The 24,925-nt window shown below is 41.5% G+C and overlaps 1 protein-coding gene and 1 long non-coding RNA gene across 2 annotated transcripts in view; one reads left to right on the top strand and one right to left on the bottom strand.

Moving 5' to 3' along the window:
* The window catches only part of LOC141161628 (uncharacterized), a 54,086-nt gene extending 35,523 nt beyond the window's left edge, over positions 1–18,563 (top strand). Inside the window, exons 3-4 of the long non-coding RNA XR_012250658.1 lie at positions 14,036–14,171; positions 18,306–18,563. This is a non-coding gene — a long non-coding RNA (uncharacterized lncRNA). The remainder of the gene's footprint in view (positions 1–14,035; positions 14,172–18,305) is intronic.
* TRPM8 (transient receptor potential cation channel subfamily M member 8) overlaps positions 17,521–24,925 on the bottom strand; it is a 168,714-nt gene continuing 161,309 nt past the window's right edge. Inside the window, exon 27 of the mRNA XM_073646719.1 lies at positions 17,521–22,075. The gene's annotated coding sequence lies outside the window, so the exon portion shown is untranslated. The remainder of the gene's footprint in view (positions 22,076–24,925) is intronic.

Here is a 24,925-nt window from a genome sequence, read left to right as displayed (position 1 = left end):
TAATAAATTCCGATGGACTATTCTGGTTTTCTTGTCTCCTCTTTCCAATCGAATTTCATACACTGGACTGTCATCGGCTTTCCTCTTTACGACCACATACACCTTGTCTTTCCAGTACGAACAAAGTTTTCCTGGACCACCTTTCTCACGTACGTTCTTGACTAGCACCCGGCTTCCTGGTGCCAACTCTGCTCCATAACATTTTCGATCATAGTACTCCTTACTCTTGCGCTGTCCTTGCGTATCCACTTTGGACACTATGTTGTATGCCTCTGCCATCCATTCCTTCCATTTCCGAACGTACTCCGGATACGTTTTGTAAGTCTCTGACAACGGAGTATCGAACATGATGTCGATTGGCAGTCTTGGCGATCGTCCATACAATAGGAAGAAGGGTGAGTAACTCGTTGCATCGCTATTTGTACAGTTATAGGCATGTACCACTTTTGACAGAGAACTCTTCCAGTCTTTCTTCTCATCAGCTGTTAAAGTGCACAGCATCGACAATAATGTCCGGTTAAAACATTCCACTTGTCCATTACCCTCTGGGTGATAGAGCGTTGTGTGGGATCTCTGAATTCTACAGTACTTTCCTAGCTTGGCAAAGAGCTGGTTCTCAAATTCTCTTCCTTGGTCGTGGTGTAACCTCGTAGGGAACCCAAACCTCAAAGCAAAATCATTGAAGATCTTCTCTGCCGCTGTTCGATCAGCTTTATTGGTGGTGTCATATGCTTGGGCAAATCGAGTAAAATGGTCCATCACCACCAATATGTATTCGTAACTACTCTTGCACATCTCGAGATGTAGAAAATCTATTGAGACCATCTGAAACGGATATGTAGTTTGGATGTTGCCCATAGGTGCCCGGGTTGATGTGTTGGGACGTTTATCTTTCAGACACACACACTTCCTGGTCATGTACCTCTCAATATCTCTCTGAATGTACGGCCAGAAGAAACGTTCACAGATCAGGTTGGTTGTCATTTCCACTCCCAGGTGTCCCATGTTTTGATGGAGTTCTTTGAAGACCAACCTACAGAATACTCTGGGTAGTACCAACTGCCGCTTTTGTCCTTCTTTACGATACAGGATACCGTCTTCACTGAGGTAGAGCTTCATCCATTCATTGACTAAAACATGCTGCTGGTGACTCATTATCTCTCCCCCGCTTACTTGGAAACTGATTTTGGTCCACATAAAGTAGTATTCTACCAATTATCTGATCTTCCCGTTGTGCTCTACGGATTTTTCCTTTTAGGTAGTTGTTGAATGGACAGGGGGTGATCTTGTTCTCTCGCCTTTATGGTGGTTTCCACTGTCAACGGACACTACAATGGTGTGTCTTCCTCTTGATACGCTTGCACTGCTTGGGTAGTGCTCTCAATTGCTTCCAGACTGACTTCTTCTAAGCATTCTTGCATGAACTCCTCAGGCTCTTGTGGCATTCTCGACAATCCGTCAGCATCCGCATTGCATTTTCCTGGCCTGTACTTGATGCTGAAATTGAAGTCAGCTAGTTAAGCGAGCCATCTCTGATCTGTTGCATTCAGTTTGGCTGTAGTGAGGACATAGGTCAAAGGGTTGTTGTCAGTGTATACCTCAAACTCTTTGCTGTAGTAGAGATAATCTCTAAATCGTTCACAGATAGCACATTTCAAAGCCAGGAACTCCAATTTTCCAGAATGTAAATAGTAATTCTTCTCGGTGTCTGTCAATGTTCTAGAACCGTAACCGATGACTCTCAATTTTCCATCTTGATGCTGATACATAGTAGCTCCCAGTCCAACTTGAGAAGTGTCACAATGAAGAACAAATGGTAAGTTGAATACAGAATATCCCAGGATGGGTGGTTTTACCAGGTAGTGTACTAGTTCCTCCAATACCTCCTGGTGGTCTGCTGTCTAGAGAATGGGCTGTTGGGACGAAACAACATTGTTTCTTTTAAGCCCAGTCCTACCCGCGTTCTTCTTTTTCTCCGTGGATGTTGTTGACTGTGTTGTCCCACCCAAGAAGAGGTATAGCGGGGAGGCAATTCTGGAGAAGTTCCGAACGTAAGTATAATAGTAGGAGAGGAATCCTAAGATCTGCCTCAACTCCCCGACAGTAGACGGACGATTGTCTTTTAAGTCCAATACCGGAGCGATTTCTGCTGGGTCCATGGTATATCCTTCTCCGGACACAATTTTCCCTAGAAATCGGACTAACCTTTTGAACAGTTCACACTTCTTTGGGGTCTGCTTAACTCAGTGTTGTTGATACCGCTGTAATACGGTCCTCACGTGTTCAACATACTCCTGGAAGGTTTTGCTGTGTACCACATTGTCATCCAAGTACGGCTGGCAGATATCGTCCCTCAATCCTTCCAAACAGGTCTCCATGCTCCTCTGAAATTCTGCTGGAGCTGAACTGAGCCCAAACGGTATGCAGATTAACTCATATATCCCCCACAGTGTGATGAATGCTGTCAAGGGCCTACTGGACTCTTCAACAAACGCTTGATGGTATGCTTTACCCTGATCGAGGACAGAGAACCAGGTACTTCCTGATAGGCTATCCAGCATATCTTGAATATTTGGTATCGGGTGCCGATCAGGTACTGACTTTCGGTTTAGTTCCCGGTCAGGGGTGGATTAAGAGTAGCAAGGGCCCCGGGCAGTTTAGTAGGCGCGGACCCCCCCACACACACACACACACACACACACACCTGATGTATCACGTGACATGTCACATGATTCCCTGTGATAGTTCACGTAAAATTAATTTGGCACAATTTTAATTATAATAAATTTTTTTAGGCTGTGTGCCCACTATGCGTTTGTTAAGCGTTTCCGCAGCGGCAATTCCGCTGCAGAAACGCTTAAAAAATGCTTGGTAGAAGGTCTGCCATGTTCCCCAATGATAATCTGCATGTGCTGTGCACATGCTGCGGAAATTTGCGCTGCGGATTATCATTGCGGAAAAATCCGCAGCACTACCAATTATTTTGCGGAAGCGCGGCGCTTTCGCCGTCATTGACTTGCATTGGAACACATGGAATCCGCATCACTGCATCTGTACATGCAGAATCCATGCGTTCAATGTGCGGATGGTACCCGGGTTTGGAGAAGAGGAGACTCTCCTCCGGACCCGGGTACCATAGAACCTGTAAAAAAAGAATAAAATAAAAAATAAATATTATACTTACCTTCTGATGGCCCCCGGTGTCTTTATCCGTGACGTCATTTAGTCATGTGACGGGTCACGCGACCGCTGACGTCGGCAGGCCATCAGAAGGTAATTATATAGTTATTTTTTACCATTCTTTTACGGTCACACTATATAAATCCATGCTGGTTGCATGGATTTATATAGTGTGACCAAGTTGTCAAGCACTTTCCAAGTGATGCTAAAATCGCTTGGAAAGCGCTTGTCAACCCGCATGCAGAAATGCATGTGAAGAACGCTTCACATCCGCAAGTCCCTGGCAGGAAAAACGCATGTACAATCCGCATGTACAATCCGCATGTACAATCCGCATGCGTTTTTTCTGCCAGGGAGATGCAGAAATGCTCAAAAAAAATCTGGAGCATTACTGCATCGTGGGCACATAGCCTTACATTAATTGTATGACTCAATATTGAGCACACGTAGCCATCTATACACAGCAGGAGGCCGCACGTAGCCATCTATACACAGCAGGAGGCCGCACGTAGCATCTATACACAGCAGGAGGCCGCACATAGCCATCTATACACAGCAGGAGGCCGCACGGCGCCATCTATACACAGCGGGAGGCCGCACGGCGCCATCTATACACAGCGGGAGGCCGCACGGCGCCCCCCCCCAGAGACAGCAGGAGGCCGTATGGCGCCATCTATACTCAGCAGGAGGCCGCACGCAGTCACTCACGCAGTCACGCAAGCACACAAACATATACAGACATATACATACACGCATAAACACATTTGAAACACAAAAATACATATAAACAGACATCACACAATGATATCTGCCTGCACACACACACACAGACACACACACACACACTCACCATCCCCCGGCTCGGCTCCAGTCCTCCTGCTCTTTTCCAGTGTAGCACTGCAGGCCGGGTGCGCACTGCGTGACGTCACAGCTAGGAGACACGGCCGCACACAGGGCCGTGTCTCCTAGCAGTGACGCGGCCGGGCCAGCACAGGGAAGTTAACTGCTGCAGTGCTGGCCCGGCCGAAGAAGAAGCAGCGGCCGTGCGCCGCTGCTGTGGGAGCGGTGCGGTGGCCCCCCCGCCACTGTCTGCCGGTATGTGCCGCGGCGCCGCACATATAATGAGGGAAATCTGGCCATAGACACCCCGGAGCCCCGGGCCCCCTGGAGGTTCGGGGCCCCGGGCGGTAGCCCGGATTGCCCTCATTATAATCCGCCTATGTTCCCGGTAATAACAACAGAGTCTCAATGCACCGTCCTTCTTCCTAACACAAACAATAGGAGAGGAATAAGACGACTTCGACTTTTGGACCCAACCTCTGTTGATTAGATCTTGTAAATACTCTTTCACTTCACAGTGTAATGGTTTCGGCACAGACATGTAACCTCTGGTTTCTGAGGTCGTGTCTTTCAAATTGATTTGCAATTGCAATGACGGGATACAGCCTATATCAGAGTCATCTTTAGAGAATGCATGACACTCTTCTCTCATCATCTGCTTTGCTATATCTTCAGCACACAAGTGTTCCAGAGATACTGGGGGTTCCCAGGACACTGAGGTAGGTCGTGCAATTTCCTCCCCTGGGCAACTCCTGTTCCTTGGTGGGGAGACTGAATTCACGGTAGACCCCTGGGCGGGTCTCACACTGGCTGGATATACCACTTTAATGGTTTCAATGTGACCTAACACAGTCTTTGGATCCAGTCTAATTTTGTGTTTCGTAGTATTCCTCACCGGTACTGTCACTTGAGCAAACCCACCAGTAGGAATCGTAAGCACAGTCTCACCTTGAACTAGGCCTTTTGGAAGTTCTGAGGAGTCTTTTGGCACAAACAGTCTTTTCTGGACTTTTCTTCCCTGTTCTACCTGGACTCCACACCTCACCCCCACCATTTGGTTTGCAGGGATGATGGTTGGGCGCCAGTCTACCTTGACTTCTTTTAAGTCCATTGTATTCTGTGCTTCTTTACTCTGCGAATCACATTTTCCGCCACGGCGTTGGGTATGGCAAGTGATGTTGCAATTGCATCCACTACCAGCATCCCTGACTTGTGTTTCGTGATGACCTCACTGATTACATTATAACCCAGGATAGGATTCTCTGCCACATTCTAATCACTGGTCACGAGAAAAGGTGCCAAAAGCTCAATTTTGTTGCTGTTCTTTGTAGCCCTCAGTTGGAGAGTCACTTCCACCCAGCCTATGAAAGGGATTTCAGTCTGGTTGACAGCTTTGCCGTGGAGTTCCACTGGTCCTAAGAGTTCTTTTAGCGACCAAAGGCAGGTATACCCGAGCAGGGTAAAGGTTCTGTCTGAGTCTGTCACCCATTCAGAGGTTTTGGTCGATTCCTGCAGGGCTGTTGTTAGGGATTTGAATTGTTCTTTCAATTCCTGTAGTTCCGTCTGCGGACGGAGATTCCCGCTTTTGGTAATTGGTGCCGCCCCTCCATCCTCCAACTTCAACCTAGTTAGAAACTGTGTTAGCTCCTGGAGGAACGTCCCCATGACGTCTTCAGCTTCTTTCTCCCCCAGCTCATCCATTTTTTCATTAATGGCATCTAACAGTTGCCGGCGGTTGGGTTCTTTAGAAATCTGTTTTTCTGACATCTTTATATGTTCTGCTACTGTTCTCAATTCTTCATAGGCTAACTGAAGAAGCAGCTCACTAATTCTGTCCATTTGTATTTCCACATCCATTGCTGCTAGTGAGTTTTCTTTAGAGCTGGTCCCCTTTAATTGGTGTAGCAGAGTTGAATTGAGGTGGTGTGCTGCTGTGCTTTTCCAGACAGTTTTCCTCTTCTCTCTCTATACTCAAATTCCCACTCAGGATTCCCCGTACGGGCCACCAATGTTACACGCACGCCACTAGGTTCAGATAGGGCGAGACGGGTTTCATGAATTCTTTGGAATCCTGGGGGAACCGTTACTCAGGGTGACCATAGGCGGCAGCGTCTCTCAGGCACACGATAGATTCAATTGCTGACCAGACACATCTGACATGAGTCATTTTTAACAGTTTAACAGTGGAATTTAATCTGAAGCACGGACACTGCAATTCAGGGATATTACAACAACAATCTTCATTACAGTACAGTCTGAGTTTCTTGAGCAACCGGCTCCAGTAACAATATAGTAGTTTCTTCACAAGGCACAGTATTACGGTCTCTTCAGTAGCATAATTCAGCATAGAATAGATGTCTTAGCAGCACACTTCCATGCATACACATCCACAGGCTTTTCCTTCACAAGGACACAATAGTACACAGCATTCCTTATCCTGCATGGAGATTGAGGGGGGAGGGTTTAATGAGGGAGATGATCCCTGTGACACAATTCCTTCCAGTCCTTATCTTCCTGCCCGATAATACTCTGCACTGTTAGTTCAGGGAGTTTATCTGACCTGTGTTTAGTTTCTCTCCTGATCTGAATCCTGTTCAGTTGCCTTCGGTCAGATACAGATAAAACACTACCTTTCTCTTCGGCTTCAGCCAGACTACAATAACAAGTTCCCCACAATCCCCCTGGGGCTCTCCTAAAACACTCCCTGTCTCCTGTGACTGTGTTAACCCCTCTAGTTGCTGGATGTTTCTGAAGCACAACACTTCCTGTCTCTTGTGCTTGTGTTATTTGTAATAGTTGCTGAATGCTTTTGAAGCAACAGCACTACTTCTGCATGTTTCATGTCACAAAATACTTTTTTTGCACACGTTTCAGCAGTCAAATTTTACATTCATACATGCCACACCAATACTGTAGCTTATTACCACTGCTTTTTATTAGACTTTTTTTTAGCATTTCTTGTTCAGTTCTTTTTCAGAAGAGAGGATTTGTGGTTGAAAACATGCAAATTGCCTCTTCAGAAAAAAAGAGGACTTGAAATCTATAGCGCCACATATTGGAAGCAGCAATCCTACAAGTCACAATCAACCCTTCAACGAGTCGTGCAATATGACTTTTAGGATTGCTGCTTCCAATAGGTGGCGCTTTAGAGTTCAAGTCCTCTTTTTCTCTGAAGAGGCAATTTGCATATTAAATTTCCCAGAGGAGCATTGCAAGTCGAATAAGCCTCCTTACTTTGGCATGCCAGAGCCGGTGTATCACTCTCCACAAGGAGAAATGTTAACTGGTTGAAAACAGTGATAAAACTTAATTCTAGTGTAGTAAAACTATATGGCAAATGAAGTGGCAATGGAAATTAATGGAATAGTTTAAAAGAAAAAAGCATACTAGGGAATCTAGCAATAAGAATGTGAAAGTCTGTGATTAGCCATACGGGCAATAGTACTACCAAACACAGGTCACAATTCACTTTCTTTGCCTTTTGGCAAGTGCAATAGTTGGAATGAAGTAGAGGAACTTATGGAATTTATGGCACATCACTTGTCTGTCACAGTGACACTGTCACTTTGAGTCAATGTTCTGCACAGTACTCCTTCGTCGACAGTTAATGGTTTCCATTTCAGAATTTCAATTTAATCAATGATACCTTTATCTTTTTTTGCCATTAGTCCCATAAGCCACAGCACTCTAACTGGAAGAAATTTCACAATAACTTCTTCCAGTTGATGTACTGGATGAAACGAACAGTCAGCGATTGTACTTGGAAGAGATGTGAGTTGAAGGTGGAGGAGATAGGTACATGATTTAAATGCCTAATTGTGTTGGTGGCTTGATCAGACATGGTTGTAAGGGCCCTGAATGTGGCAGTAAGGTGGTAATGACACTCTTGAGTCAGGGAAAATTTAGAGGTGGGTGTTAAGTTTGTGATCACACACTCACGGGGGTAACAGAGGAGGGAAAGAACTACCAAAGAGAGATGCTGCTCCTGTACACAACTGGTCCCTGTACAGACTCAAAAAGGCCCTAGTTGCTCAACTAAATACAACTCCTCGGACCTAGCTCCCTAAAAGGCCGTCAAGGGGTTTCTCATACCTCCTGAGGAAACAGAGTGGAGGCCGCAACACAAACCCAAAAAAGGTAGAAGAAAACATGCAGGGAGACAGGAGAAACCAGGGTGAGAAACTAACACGTTCACAAAAGATAGACAGGGAAAAATAAGGAAAACCAAAAGACAAACAGAATAAGTGTGAAACCTCCCAGACCCCCAAATGTGGACAAGGGAAAGGTGCTGGAGAAGAAAATTCACAGATTTGCAGCAGGAAAAACAACTGGAGCTTACCGGACAAGGTAAACCCCTAGCTGAGGAGCTGGAACTCCAAACACTAATCTATATAGATGTATAGCCAGCAAGTGAGGTAAGTGAAAGGTGAACATATAAAGTCCACCCCAAAATGTGATAGGACAGAGCCAAAAGGGAAAATGGAAAACACCTGGAGAGAGGCCAACCAATAAAGGAAAACAAAGACAAAAGAAACCATCAGCATTTGAACATAGACATAAAAGACTGTAGCCCATCAAAGAGGGAAGCTGACCATACAGCAAAAGGTCACGAGATTGAATCTGAGCTATGACAGTGGGAATCAGCAGGGGACAAAGATTTCAGGACATTTCTCACACTGACAAAACGGTCAGCTGAGTTAGGGATAATGAGGAAGATGATTGTCTGGGAACCAGATCAGTATGACAAGGAGGTCATGTCACTAGAGGAGGAGGGTGGAGTTGCCAAAAATAAAAAGTAGAATGGACATCTGGCCAAAAGCTTTTCAGGAGGCAGATCTGCTTTTTCTCTGGTCAGCTCAGAAGTAATTGATGCCACAACAGCAGAGGAGGCCCAACAGCACCTGCAAACTCTGGTGTTGGTTATGGTGGCAGCGAGTCCTTTGTTACCTACATCTCTGGTGTGGGAATTAATTTCCAGATTGGTACTATATCTATTGCAGTGTGCAGGCTCACAGGCTTTACTGTAGAAAAATAAGCTGTGGAAAACCTGTCACAAATCAACTAGGAACTACGGCTGTCTGTCAGCATATGAAGTGACATGACCTGTTCCTTCTCCTTGTGATCATCTTTCTGGTTGCCAGATAGGACAGTGGCACAAGAGTGGATGATCATCATCAAGCGGTCACCTCTCCATGCATCATTTATGAAATGCATGGTCAAATTAAGTTTGGCATGGACTACAGGCTAAAAGAGGTGAATCCTAATTCCCTGTTAGCAGACCTCTGCACAGGCAATTGCAATTGCTCTCCTAGGCTTGTATGATCACAAAAGACTAAGGTAGTGTTGATGATGGAGCGTTCTGCTGTCAGATGTTACTGATTCTTGAAGAGTTGCACGCCTCTTAATGAATCAAGAGCATCTGACAAGTGGAGTGCGCCTCTGAGTGCCGCAACACAAATCTGTCTAGTCAATGACTGGAGTAAAATTTCTGACAGACGGTACACCACAGCTCATTATAAATTAAACGAGCTGTGGCGTCACTTCCCTGTCGCGTCTCTGCTCTGCTCCAGCTATGCCCTTTTTGGCAGAGCTTGGCAAAATTGCACAGTTCCAAGTTCTGCAAAAATTTTGCGACTTTTCAAAGCTTTTTATGCCAGCTTTCTGGTGTAAAAGTTTCGATGAATCAATGCATAAAAGTGATAATTGTTTGACTGTTTCTTAATTTCTAAAAGCATTAAAAGTCTGTCAGTGTGCTGTTGGTTACAACCAGCTGCCATCCATTTATTTATTTATATGGCAAAGTCACTTTGACATTATTAACCCCTTTCCGACCTTGTCAGTAATAGTATGTAGCTGTGCCCTGGGACTTATGGACCAGCTACGTATTTTTACGCGCGCTGCGATCACGCCCGCACACAAGCTGACACCCGGTGCTATGTGCAGGGAGCGGTCCCGCACCGCTCCCGGCACATTAACCCCCGCAATGCTGTGATCGAAGTCGATCGCAGCATTGCGGTGGCAAGGGGGGAGGTGATCGTTATACTCACCTCTCCTGCCGGCGTCTAATGATGTCTGCGGCGGCTTCCGGATGTTGTCATGACGACCCAATGTCATCATGACAACATCTGGGTCACCAGGAGGCAGTACATTACTTTGGTCATGCGCAGTGCGCGACCAAAGTAATGTCTCCCCTGTGTGCAGCGCTGATAGGCTGCATGACAAAGGGAGCTGATGCTCTCCATGCCATGCAGCCGATCAGGCTGCAAAAAGTGAAAGTCCCATAGTGGGACAATGTGTAAAAGTAAAAAAAAGTAGAAAAGTAAAAAAAAAAATAAAAAAAAATTGTAAAAATATTTTTAAAAAAAATGAAAAAAATAATCCCCAAAAAATAAAAATATATTGAACCCATAATATTTATTTATTAAGAAAAAAAACAAAAAAAAAATAAGTACACATATTTAGTATCGCCGCATCCGGAACAACCTTACCTATAAAACTGTCCCACTAGTTAACCCCTTTAGTGAACACAGTAAAAAAAAAAAAAAAAATGAAGCAAAAAACAATGCTTTATCATCACACTGCCAAACAAAAAATAGAATAACACGCGATCAAAAAGACGAATGTAAATAAAAATGGTACCGCTGAAAACGTCATCTTGTCCCGCAAAAAAAAAGCTGCCACAGAGCTCCATCATCTGAACAATAAAAAAGTTATAGCTCTCAGAATAAAGCGATACAAAAAAATTATTTTTTCTAGAAAATCGTTTTTATTGTGTAAAAGCGCCAAAACATAAAAAACTATATAAATGCAGTACTGCTGTAAACGTACTGACCCGAAGAAAAAAGCTGCCTTATCAATTTTACCACATGCCGAACGGCAGAAAAAAAAGAAAAAAAAAAACAATTCCTGAATTGTTGTTTTTTGTTTATTCTGCCTCCCAAAAATCAGAATAGAAAGTGATCAAAAAATGTCACATGCCCGAAAATGGTACCAATAAAAACATCAAATTGTCCCGCAAAAAACAAGCCATCACATGACTCTTTTGGCCAAAATATGGAAAAATTATAGCTCTCAAAATATGGTGATGCAAATACTAGTCTTTGCAAAAACAGCGTCTTTTAGTGTGTGACAGCTGTCAATTATAAAAACCCGATATGAATCTAGTATTGCTGTAGTCGCACCGACCCGAAGAATAAAGTCGTCTAATCACTTATACAACTCGAGGAATGGTGTAAAAAAATAAACTCTAGGGTTAGGGTTGTGCTAGGGTTAGGGTTGGGCTAGGGTTAGGGTTGGGGTTAGGGTTTGGCTAGGGTTGCGGTTGGGGTCAGGATTGGGCTAGGGTTGGGGTTAGGGTTGGGCTAGGGTTAGGGTTGGGGTTGGGGTTAGGGTTGGGCTAGGGTTGGGGTTAGGGTTGTATTAGAGTTGGGGTTGGGATTTTTTCAAAAGTAAAGAAAAAAAAAATGATGACAATATGGCGACCAGTGTTGAGCGCAAATGCTCGCTACTTGAGTTTGCATCGGGTGCTCGGGTATGCACTGAGTATCGAGGGTGTTCGAGTAACATGCTCGAGTCTCTGCCCCATATGCTTGGCGGCCAAAAAAAACGTTGCTGGGATCGCCTGCCATGCACAAGCGATCCCCGCATGGTTTTTTTTGGGTGTCTAACAACCGTGAAACATGAGGAGCAGGGACTCGAGCATGTCACTCGAACACCCACGATACTTGGTGCATACCCGAGTACCCGATGCAAACTCAAGTAGCGAGCACTTGCGCTCAAGGCTAATGACAACTTATTCAATATGATGACCTAATGTTTTCAAATTCTGCCGTACCTTTGGGTTCAAAATGTACACTATACCCCTTGATAAAATCCTTGAGGGGTCTAGTTTCCAAAATGGAGTCAATTGTGGGGGGTTTCCACTATTTTGGCACATCAGGGGCTCTCGAAATGCGACATGGCGTCCACTCTTGATTCCAGACAATTTTGCGTTCAAAAAGTCACACAGTGCTCCTTCCCTTCTGAACCCTGACGTGCACCCAAACAGTGTATTTTCCCCACATATGGGGTATTGGCGTACTCAGGAGAAATTGCACAACAGTTTTTAGGTTCCATTTTCTCCTCTTACCCTTGTGAAACTAAAAAATTTTGGGCAAAAAGATCATTTTTGTGGAAAAAGTTAGATTTTTTTATTTTCACAGCTTCATGTTCTAAACTTCTGTGAAGCACCTGGGGGTTCTAGGTGCTCACCACACATCTAGATAAGTTCCCTCAGGGGTCTAGTTTCCAAAATGGTGTCACTTGTGGGGGTTTTCCACTATTTCGGCACATGAGGGGCTCTCCAAATGCAACATGGCGTCCGCTAATTATTCAAGCAAATTTTACATTCAAAAAGTCAAATGGCGCTCCTTCCCTTCCGAACCCTGCCGTACGCCCAAACAGTGGTTTTCCCACACATATGGGGTATCGGCTTACTCAGGAGAGATTGCAAAACAAGTTGCATGGTGCAATTTCTCCTGTTACCCTTATGAAAATGCAAAACTGGGGGCTGAAAAACATTTTTGTGAGAAAAATGTGAAAATTTTGTTTTCACGGCTCCATGTTATAAACCTCTGTGAAGCACCTGGGGGTTCAAGGTGCTCACTATACATCTAGATAAGTTCCTTGAGGGGTCTAGTTTCCAAAATGGTGTCACTTGTGGGGGGGTTTCCATTGTTTAGGCACATCAGGGGCTCTTCAAACGCAACATGGTGTCCACTAATTATTCAAGCAAATTTTACATTCAAAAAGTCAAATGGCACACCTTCCCTTCTGAGCCCTGCTGTGCGCCCAAACAGTGTTTTATTCCCCACGTATGGGGCATGTGCGTGCTCAGGGGAAATTGCACAACAAATTTTGAGGTCCATTTTTTCCTGTTATCTCTGCAAAAATAAAAAAATTGGGGTCTAAAGTAACATTTTTGTGAAAAAAGTTAAATGTTCATTTTTTTTCTTCCCCATTCCAAAAATTCCTGTGAAGCACCTGAAGGGTTAATAACATTCTTGAATGTGGTTTTGAGCACCTTGAGGGGTGCAGTTTTTAGAATGGTGTCACTTTTGGGTATTTTCTGTCATAAAGGCCCCTCAAAGTCACTTCAAATGTGATGTGGTCCCTAAAAAAATGGTTTTGCAAATTTTGTTGGAAAAATGAGAAATCGCTGATCAACTTTTAACCCTTATAGCGCACTAATAAAAAAAAATGTTGGTTCCAAAATTATGCTGATGTAAAGTAGACATGTGGGAAATGTTATTTATTAACTATTTTGTGTGACATATCTCTCTGATTTAACGGAATAAAAATTCAAATTTTGAAAATTGCTACATTTTCAAAATTTTCGCCAAATTTCCAATTTTTTCACAAATAAACGCAAGTGATATCGAAGAAATTTTACCACTATCATGAAGTACAATATGTCACGAAAAAACAATCTCAGAATCAGGGGGATCCATTGAAGCGTTTCAGAGTAATTACCTCATAAATTGACAGTGGTCAGAATTGTAAAAATTGGCCTAGTCATTAACGTGCAAACCATCCTGGGGGGTTAAGGGGTTAAGGCCATGTTTTCATTAAAGAAGGGTTGGATATTAGAATTCCTTTGAATTAGATTTTATAGCAAAATTAAAAGTTGACAACATTAAATTTTAAAATATTTGCTTATCTCTACTGAGATTTATTCAGCAAACTGAGAACTGCCTTTGAACTGTGATGGTATACATTAGATATAAAAAATGTACATTGCATAGTATTGCTCTGCAGGTCAGGAGATAGACAACATGTGTAAAATATATTAGTGCAATGACCCAGGACATGAGCTGTCCATTAACTGCACTAGTAGGAATGTCAAGTATCAAGGCCATTCTATGGGTTCAGTGAAATGTCAAAGTCTGTGATGAAGTCAATGCTATTGTGTCAGTCATGTGAAGATAAGAAGGAGCTGCAATTGTAATATTTATTTAATCTTCTTATTTTTACATAGAAATTTTTCTAATCCCAGATTTGGAAGAACAAAAAAGTCAGAACAAGGTATACTTCAATGAGATGTTTTAATGAAGAAGGCAATATGAAACAAACACAATATCACACAAAGCAAGGACTGGTTCTTCTTAAAAAAGGTAAAGCACTACTGTAATGTATATGTTCAACTCAAAGGATATGGACACCTGTAGGAACATTTTTTTCTATTTAAAGAGAGTCTGTCATCCCCAAAACACTACTTTAAAATAGGTACACAGTCATATACGGGACTTAACTGCTATAAATCTGTCCCTCCATTGTGCAAATAACGCTATTTATTTCCATATTCTGATTAGTGTTCTCGGTGTACCTTTGCTGTGGCTGAGCAGCTTCAGTGCTCTGTTCTGCCCGCTGAATTTGGATACCCCATCTCCCGCTCTGATGATTGACACTGCTGTCTTGCCCAAAGTCAGTTAAGTAGAGGGAGAAAGCTGCGAGATTTAATACATTTCAATTAGACATGGATCTTCAAAGGTTCTATAGATCCTGGTGACTGAGTATTTACCATCCTGGTCACAAAAAAGTACTTTAAAACTGTAAAACTGCAATCATTGCTATAGACGTGAAAACATTCGGCCTACATAGTAAAAGTACATACGTCACACCTTAAGACAATCATCCAGTCAAAACCTTCATATACCTGAAATTGAGAAGGTATTAAATTAAAATCTCCAATGCACCTCTAACTTTAGTAATATATAACATCAGGCTCTTAATGCTCTAACACAAGATAAGAACCTTTTATGCAAACCTGCTGACAAAGGTGGGGCTATAGAAGTTATGGATTGGGAAGGGAACTACCCGAATGAAGTGTTCTCACAACTGTCAGATACAGAAATGTGTCAACCACTAACATCGGCTCCATACTTGAAATAGCAGGTAAGATCAAGAGAACACTAGATCATTACTATAATGCACAAGTAACTGCTAAAAAATGTCTGAGTTTCTTACCAAGGAATATACCATTACATCAGTTCTTACATGCATTATACAGAAGTCTAAAAAAAATTGAGAAAGCCCCTGGATGACCCATGGTAGCATCCTTCATTTCTGCTAGATACAAGTGATTTCATTGACCTTGTTAAAAGTCACATGGGATGTAGACAGTCTGTACATCTCAATCCAACATACAAAAGGTATACAAACTGTCAGGGAAATGCTAACTAGATATGGCTTTGAAGACAGTTGCCAGCTTATGCATAGATCTTCTAACATTAGTCCTTAAAGAAATTTTTTTCTTTTTAGTTATTAGGGTACTGCTATGGGGTCAAATGTGGCCCTGCGTTATGCAAATTGTTACATGGCACATATCATGATGAATTGCATTTTACACATGATCTTTATAACCGTACCTTCATAATATAACACCAATATATCAACTACATATTTTGCATATCGAGGGGCACATTAGACGGCCTAATGGAGTTTCATGCACACCTTGACACCGTTAGGCGAGCACTGCAGTTTATCATCCACTTTGATAAACAAAGAATCTGCTTCCTAGACACAACCATTATGAAGGAATTAGAGGGAAGTTTGTCCATTGATTTACATGTAAAAGAAATGGATTGCAATAACCTCCTATCTTACACTAGTTGTAATCTCAAAACCATTGAGAGATCCATCCCTATTTATCAGTTTAACAAAGTAGGTAATAATAATATATAGTAATAATATAATAATATATATATAATAATATTTTTATCTATATAGGTAGGATCATATCAGATCAGATGACATGCCAAATCTGACTAAACAAGATATAACAGAAATTCCATAGAGAACGGAGGTGCAGGTATCACAATTCAGGTGAAATGGTGCACTGAAGATGCTCAGCCACGCCAAGGTTGAACTGAGCCCCCTAATTAGCATGCAGAATAATAAGCATTTTTTCAGCAATGGAAGAACAGATTCATACAGTAAAGATATTATTTTTTAGAGGAGTTAAGTCTTCTATATGACTATTTGATTATTTCAAATGGTGTTTTGGGGGTGACAGACTCCTTTAAATGCATGTATTTTGGTCTAAAATACATTTTTGCAATTTTCATTCAAGGAAATCTGTCAGCAGGTTTTTGCTATTTAATCTGAGGACAGCATGAGGTAGGGTCTGAGAAACTGATTTCATCGATGTGTCACTTATTAGACTATTTGCTGTTGTTTCAATACAAGGAGTGTTTTATCAGCAGGAGATTATCACTACAGGACTAGGTGCCCATGTGTCTCCCGGTCCAACTCCAACCAGACCGCTGATTAACAGCTTACTGTCAACATACAATGTACATAGAAAGCTGCTAATCAGGGGTGTGGGCAAGGTTAGCTTTCTGAGCTCTGCTACATGCTGCATCTAAAAACTCTGATTCTGTCACCACTGCTGCATCGAGTAAACTAAATAACAGTGTTGAAATCAGGGTCTCTTTTCCTACATTATGCTGCTCTCAGATAAGGCAGCAAAAACCCTGGTAACAGATTCCCTTTAAACTTTTTGCACCGTTTGGCTTTTAAGGCTGTTTTTTTTCCCTGCTTATAGCTGGTTGTAGACACGAACTTGAGAATCTGTCAGTGAGCTCATTCTGACAGAAAGTTTGTAACTCTTATCTGTCTTTTACTGAGCTCCTCTCAGCTGATTTATGACCACAAACCACATCAAACAAAAGCTGCACATTAATTTCATCATAAATCAGCTGAGAAAAGATCAGTAAAAGACAGATGAAAAAATTGCAAACTCCCTGGCAGGATAATATTACTGACTGATAGACATTTAGTTAACTCATTCTGCAGCCAACAATAACCAGTACAACAAAGAAACTATACAAGGCATATGGTATATACATTTTAATGAAACCCAATTGCAAAAATTATTTCTTTACCTCAAAATGCATGCATTTAAGCAAAATAAAAAGCCACCGAAGGTGTCCATATCCATCTAGTACAGAGGACATCATTCTGGATATCAACTGCAGATATTTAATGGGTAATGGACATTATATCACCAATATTATGAATTGACGTCAAATCAATATAAAGTCAATTCATTAAATTATCAAGATTAATAAAAAATTCCCACTATAGCAAATAAAGAAAGAAACGTATGCAAAGAAAAAGAACCATGTTATTTCATATTTTAATATATTGATCACAGTATTAATATCCATACATTGACATCTATGAAAAAACAGGATACAGATCCCACAAATATACAGTGCAGTTTTTGTTTTTAATGTTCTAATGCATCTAAAATTTTAAATTAAGCACCTTTGCAAACAGTTTTAAAGAGAAACCGTCATTTTTTTTTTCCTTTCATAAATCAGTAGAACACGTGAAAATAAGAAAATTTTTTTCTCTTCCTGGACTGATCTTTCATTCTCAAAATTCTCAATTATCGGATAAAATCTGTCTTCAGTGAATAGAGGTTTTCCTATTACTTAGATAGGAAATGATAGTTGGTGCCTTTAAAATTCTATGGACAGGGGAGGAGGAGAATAGAGGAGCTAGAAACAGACACAGACTTTCTGCTGCTAGTCAAATAGAATTTTATGTGTCTGCCTACAGCTCCTCTGTCCTTCTCCTCTTCCCCCTACGATTTTAAAAGCACCGACTGTCATCTGCTATCTCAGTAATGGGAAAATCTGTCTTCATTGAGTACAGATTTTACACACAAATTGAGAGTGAATGATCAGTCCTGTTGGAGCAAGAAGCAGATTTCTCTGATAAGATCTATTAAAAAGTTACTTATTTTCATGTGTACTATTGATTTATGAAATAAAAATTAAAATGTAGGTTATTCTATGATTAAAAATATTTGTCATACTTACAAACTACAAAAAAAAACCTGATGTAGTCTGATCCTTCAGTCATACTCTCTTCTATCTGCCCCCAGGTCTTGCTAATGTACCAAAGGTATGTCAGGAAATACTATGGAACATACAGAAGGGAGGACTGCAGGACTTTACATAATGTTAGTTGTTGAGGACAACTCTGTCACTCCAAAATGATGATGCTTACAATTTGAGATCTTTGGAAGGAAAAGAAAGTAATAGATATGCTGTGTAAGCAACATAAGAGTATACATAACTACTCCCACCATCCAGGCTTTCAAATATCCCCAATAAGAACTTTGTAACTTTGTAAGAACTTTATTAAGTTCTTTGTAAGAATAAGAACTTTGTAAGATTAATGAAACTTTGCAATCTATCTTATTACAGAAAAAAATGCTTCTTTCTTAACTTCAGGTTCCTTTCCTTGTCCCCCACCTTTAACATTAACCATTCACTTTGGAATCACTGCTATAATCTGTCTCCAGAGAGGACACTGATTATCAATTCACTGAGAGATCAGATTAGAACTGCTGACTATAGAAGTCTATCGAGAGGGAAAGAGGAGAAGACCGGAGCATCTGGAGAGAAACAAAGAGGCATAACCTCTTTTAAGTAAGCATTATTTCTTACACCTGTGCTGGATTCACAGCAACCCTGCTTATTACTACATTATAATGTCCTCTATGTTGTTGCTGCTTCTGTGTATCAGATCATGTGGCCGCTATGGGGCCCGTGAGCTCCCCTCAGCCCAGCATCGCACTTTCAACTGTATCTGCTATGTAAGGACATTATACAGTTCGCAGGGCTATGTGGAGGCCATCATACTGTTTGGAGGGCTATGTGGAGGCCATCATACTGTTTTGAGGGCTATATAGGAGCCATTATACTATATGGAGGGCTATGTGGAGGCCAGTATACTGTTCGGAGGGCTATGTGGGGGAAATTATACTATTCGGAGGGCTATGTGGGGGCCAATATACTGTTTGGAGGACTATGTAGGGGCCATTATACTGTTTGGGGGGTCATTATATAATGCAAAGGGTTGTGTTAGGGCCAATATACTGTATAGAGGGCTATGTCAGGGCCATCATACTGTGTTGGGTTCACTGTTCACTGTGGGAGTATCATATTTTGCAGGGAGGTACAGTAGGGTCATCATACTATGCATGGGGAGGGCACTGTGTAGGAATTCACTGTTGGGGGATTAAACTGTGTTTGGGGGGCACTTTTCTTGGCATCATACTTTAAGGGGCCATGAAATGGGAATTTTAATGCATGGGAACATTTAGGGACTTCCATATGAGGAAAATTGCTTTGTAAAAGTTGCAAAGCTGTGAGATATGCTCTTCTGTGACACTGCCGAATATTATTTCTTTTTTTGTCGGGGGGGGGGGGCCCAATTAGGACTTCTGCTATGGTACCCCATGATATCTGTGCACACCCCTGATAAGAGGCAGAGATAAGAGCGGATTTCCTTTTTTCCTGTGTACTGTTTCCATAGCAGTTAGTCTACTGAGTGACCAGTGCAGAAGGCAGTGGGGACAAGGAGAATAGCCTAATTAGTGAAAAAATAGGTATTTTCTCTAATAAGTTAAATTACAAAATTTTGTATCTTCACTTGTACTATTTATTTTTGGTAAAGAATTACAGTTTTTTTCAGACTATGTCCTTTTTAGCAAGAAAAAAGTCTTGCTAGAAAGTCATTACATAATTCACAGAACATTTAGAAAAAGAAGGAACAGTGCACCATAATGACAAGTTTGTTAAAAACATCTTTATTTCATTTTTAAGATCCAAAAAAACTCACTGCATTTCCTAATATTGCTCCACACCACTTTAATACTCTGGCTAAACTTCTACATGGCCTTAGACACTACCCATTATGGCATCTCACAGAGACCATCATGACCCTCTGACGTATCCCAAGCCTGACGAAGGGTTTGTAACCCAAAACCTTGTACCTACAAGAAAGTATATTCATAAATGCAGTGTGTATTTTTGGATCTGGAAAACGAAATAAAAATGTTTTGAGTCAAACCTCTTAATGAAGTTCTGGTCTGTCTCTTCTTTCAAAACGTTCTAAAGTTTATTGAACAAGTGGTGAGCGCCACTGAAATGTGCACCCTGACTCTACTCATACTCTATAGGAGTCGTGCTGCCTGGACTTGCGTATACGATTACGGCATATTATAAAGTCTCACAGAATGGCTTCCTATCTGAAACATGTAAAATAAAGTAAAATGAACAGGCATAGTAAAGGCCTTGACCTTGTGTGCACATGCTCAGAACCCTCCTGGGTTCATAAAAGCCAGAAATCTTGACCAAGTGTGAGAGGCTCGTGGATTTCAGTGTGAGCAGCGGCAATCTCAAGTTGCAGCGAGGACCAGATGGGTGATGGTGAAGAATGGAAGGGCTGGAGAGGTGAACGGTAAGGTGAGTATAAGGAGTTGGGGTGTTTTTACATATTACATTTACTATGCTCTGGGGTCTGCAAAGACCCCAGAGTATAATTAGGGACTTTAAATTTGAATCGAATATCCTGTGAAATTCCGCAATTCGAATTTTGCCTGATCCACCCATCTCTAATTTACGCTAATCAAATAAAAGATAGTACTTATTATTTATTGTCTTTTGCTAAAAAACTGCCTGAAAAAGCCAAGCACTGTTTCTTCGGCAGTCCCATGGAGAGATTGGTGACATGATTGTGTGGCCACAGCTCCATTCTGACGGACATTTCAAGGACCCGTTCTAAGGATCAGTGGTAATTTTTTATAATGGTAATAACCTTTTAACTAGTAGTATATTACAACCGTTATATTTGGAGCCATTAAACACATTTAGGGCGCAGTAAGGAGGTCATATAAATCAGACCCCAATGCCCAGACTGGCCGTGGCTCTCCTGACCTGAGCATGTCGGCTGCATAGAAATATGTTAAGCTGTCAAGTTTGGATCAGAAGACCCCGCTGGCCAGTCCGTGTATTGTGGTCTGAGATCGGTCCAATTTATACGGCCATCTTACTGCACCCTTAGAGATAGGAACTAGTGATGAGCAAGCGTGCTCGGTTAACCCTTTCACCGAGCACACTCGGCTGCCCGAGTATTTTCGGCGTGCTCGACAACTATGTTCGAGTTGCCGCTGCTGCAGACAGCTGTAACACCTGCAGGGATTGCCTAACAAACATGCAGGGATTGCCTAACAAACAGGGATAACCGAGCACGCTCGCTTATCACTAATAGGAACTCATGTATGTTAAGTTACTGAAACAATACTGGTTTTATATTGCGTTTTAATTATATTTAAATATGAATGCTGATATATTATCAAATAGTTTTTTTAGTAGAGATGAGAAACGATTCAATGCAAATTGAATAGATGTCAAATTTTAGGAAATTCGCTGGACACAGTGAACAAATTACGATTTGATTTGCGTGAATAGACAAGAAATGCCTGCTGCAATTTTACACAATGTAGGAGACTGCACATGACCTCAGGGGCAACCGGGCAGGTTTCTTAATAATGCTTTGCAGCTATGGCATCACATAATAAAATCCAGCCATCAGATATTGTAACATATAGTTTTAGCCTAGCCTATATAAAAGCCAAGGCAGGGAATACAGTGCTGAAGCAACATTGGGGTGAATCTGTTTAGTGAGAGGATGTCACAGTCAATAAATTCTGAATATACTGTACAGATAACGTGTGTGACAGAACATAAATCAAATTTTTGGGAAAAATTTGCATTAGCTGGCAAATTTGAATTTCAAAAGATTTAATCATCACTAGCTTTTAACCATAGATGTCATTGTGAGGATATAAACTATTTCATTGTTATGTTTAAAATAATTTAAATACAATTAATTTGAGAGCTGAAAATACATGACCACCCGTTATTTGAACTACAATCTTTCCTCTAGATATTAGTTAGGGGGTTATTTAAATTTTCATGAGAAAGTATTTTATAATTGAATGAGATACATATGCATTTTGGATTTGGTTTACTATCTTTTTTCTATTCAACCTTTACTATTTTATTATCGGGCACAGAACTATTAAGGCTGTGTAATAAGAGAGGTATAACATGGTATTAGGTATTCAGGTAATTCAGGAAAGACAGCAAGATCATCGTAAGATGGCATCACATCGTCAGAATATGCTGCCCGTGTTTTCTGAAGAGGCTGGTACCTATGCAGAAAAGAGAATGATAATTCAGGAGTAGATCAATCAATTCATGACTACATGTATTTGTAATGCTGCGACTTTAGCCACAACACTGGTCATGCGACCAAACATTGGTGTATGCACATAACAGTATAATGCATCCTGCAAGGTACCACAACCTGTACCATGACAGTGACAAGCAAGTTGCAGAAAGTGGAAACCATATTTGATACTTGCTTGTCTCAGTCATGGTACATTGTGAGCTGCAATGTGACCCCACTGATTTGCACCATGTTGCAATGTAGCAGCAGAATACACTGATCTTTAGCTGTGTGACCTGCAGCCAAAGCCATCTTGCAGACCCAGCCAAAGTTTGATTTTGATCATTTTTCCATCATTGATTGCATCCTCCCACCATTAGACTCCTGAGTAGTTTTTTCCAATTCCTCAGTAACAAATTATTAGCATTTCTTTAATTTCCAACATACAGTACAGACCAAAAGTTTGGACACACCTTCCCATTTAAAGATTTTTCTGTATTTTCATGACTATGAAAATTGTACATTCACACTGAAGGCATCAAAACTATGAATTAACACATGTGGAATTATATACTTAACAAAAAAGTGTGAAACAACTGAAAATATGTCTTATATTATAGGTTCTTCAAAGTAGCCACCTTTTGCTTTGATGACTGCTTTGCACACTCTTGGCATTCTCTTGATGAGTTTCAAGAGGTAGTCACCGGAAAAGGTTTTCACTTCACAGGTGTGCCCTGTCAGGTTTAATAAGTGAGATTTCTTGCCTTATAAATGGGGTTGGGACCATCAGTTGTGTTGTGCAGAAGTCTGGTGGATACACAGCTGATAGTCCTACTGAATAGACTGTTAGAATTTGTATTATGGCAAGAAAAAAGCAGCGAAGTAAAGAAAAACGAGTGGCCATCATTCTTTAAGAAATGAAGGTCAGTCAGTGAGAAAAATTGGGAAAACTTTGAAAGTGTCCCCAAGTGCAGTTGCAAAAACCATCAAGCGCTACAAAGAAACTGGCTCACATGAGGACCGCCCCAGGAAAGGAAGACCAAGAGTCACCTCTGCTTCTGAGGATAAGTTTATCCGAGTCACCAGCCTCAGAAATCGCAGGTTAACAGCAGCTCAGATTAGAGACCAGGTCAATGCCACACAGAGTTCTAGCAGCAGACACATCTCTTCAACAACTGTTAAGAGGAGACTTTGTGCAGCAGGCCTTCATGGTAAAATAGCTGCTAGGAAACCACTGCTAAGGACAGGCAACAAGCAGAAGAGACTTGTTTGGGCTAAAGAACACAAGGAATGGACATTAGACCAGTGTAAATCTGTGCTTTGGTCTGATGAGTCCAAATTTGAGATCTTTGGTTCCAACCACCGTGTCTTTGTGCGACGCAGAAAAGGTGAACGGATGGAATCTACATGCCTGGTTCCCACCGTGAAGCATGGAGGAGGAGGTGTGATGGTGTGGGGGTGCTTTGCTGGTGACACTGTTGGGGATTTATTCAAAATTGAAGGCATACTGAACCAGCATGGCTACCACAGCATCTTGCAGCGGCATGCTATTCCATCCGGTTTGCGTTTAGTTGGACCATCATTTATTTTTCAGCAGGACAATGACCCCAAACACACCTCCAGGCTGTGTAAGGGCTATTTGACCAAGAAGGAGAGTGATGGGGTGCTACGCCAGATGACCTGGCCTCCACAGTCACCAGACCTGAACCCAATCGAGATGGTTTGGGGTGAGCTGGACCGCAGAGTGAAGGCAAAAGGGCCAACAAGTGCTAAGCATCTCTGGGAACTCCTTCAAGATTGTTGGAAGACCATTTCCGGTGACTACCTCTTGAAGCTCATCAAGAGAATGCCAAGAGTGTGCAAAGCAGTTATCAAAGCAAAAGGTGGCTACTTTGAAGAACCTAGAATATAAGACATATTTTCAGTTGTTTCACACTTTTTTGTTAAGTATATAATTCCACATGTGTTAATTCATAGTTTTGATGCCTTCAGTATGAATGTACAATTTTCAAAGTCATGAAAATACAGAAAAATCTTTAAATGAGAAGGTGTGTCCAAACTTTTGGTCTGTACTGTATGTAAGTGCCTATTCCACCATACGATGTCCCATCCTACATTCCAAAAATCAGTATAATAATATATAAGATAATTATAAGCATCTGCTTCAGATCTACGGAACAGCTCTCTGAATGCTGAGCTGTGTATAACCCCGCCCACACCACTGATTGGCAGCTTTCTGTATACACTGTGCATAAGCAGAAAGCTGCCAATCAGTGGAGGGGTCAGGGTTATACAGGGACCATAAATATGTAGGACAACATGGCAGCAGGTTTACTAGTCCTTTAGTGATAATCTGCAGCTGATCAAACTTTTTTATCAAAACTTTAGCAAGCAGCCCAGTAAGTGATACAATGCTCAAATCAGGGTTTTTTGTCCTTTAAAACATAAAGTTATTTTCCATCTTTAACTTTTATAGTCCTAAGGTTTGGCCTTTGTAAAAATAACAAAATCATCCTTACTTATTCCCTGCACCACTGAAGCCCCTAGGTATTGACATGGTTGTAAGAGTGATGTCACAACTATATCAGATGACAGCTGCAGCCAATCACTAGGTTCAAAAGTCTTGTGCAGTCTACATTGGAATTACTATTAAGTCCAGGGATTGGCTATAGTTGTCAGGTGATGTAGTCATGACATCATTGCTAACGCAGTGTACACAGTTTTTTTGGAGGAGTCTTTTGGAGTGAGTCAACTTCAAAAATCCCTGAGAAATCACTCAGAAAACACTTGAAGGACTCTCCCAAGTAATTTCTATTGACAAAACAACTTGCTG

The sequence above is a fragment of the Phyllobates terribilis genome, unplaced genomic scaffold (genome assembly GCF_046119375.1).
Source record: "Phyllobates terribilis strain yellow unplaced genomic scaffold, ASM4611937v1 Scaffold_9__5_contigs__length_417890890, whole genome shotgun sequence".
Taxonomy (NCBI): Eukaryota; Metazoa; Chordata; class Amphibia; order Anura; family Dendrobatidae; genus Phyllobates; species Phyllobates terribilis.
Note: the sequence above shows the minus strand (reverse complement) of the source record. Positions and strands in the feature narration are given on the sequence as shown.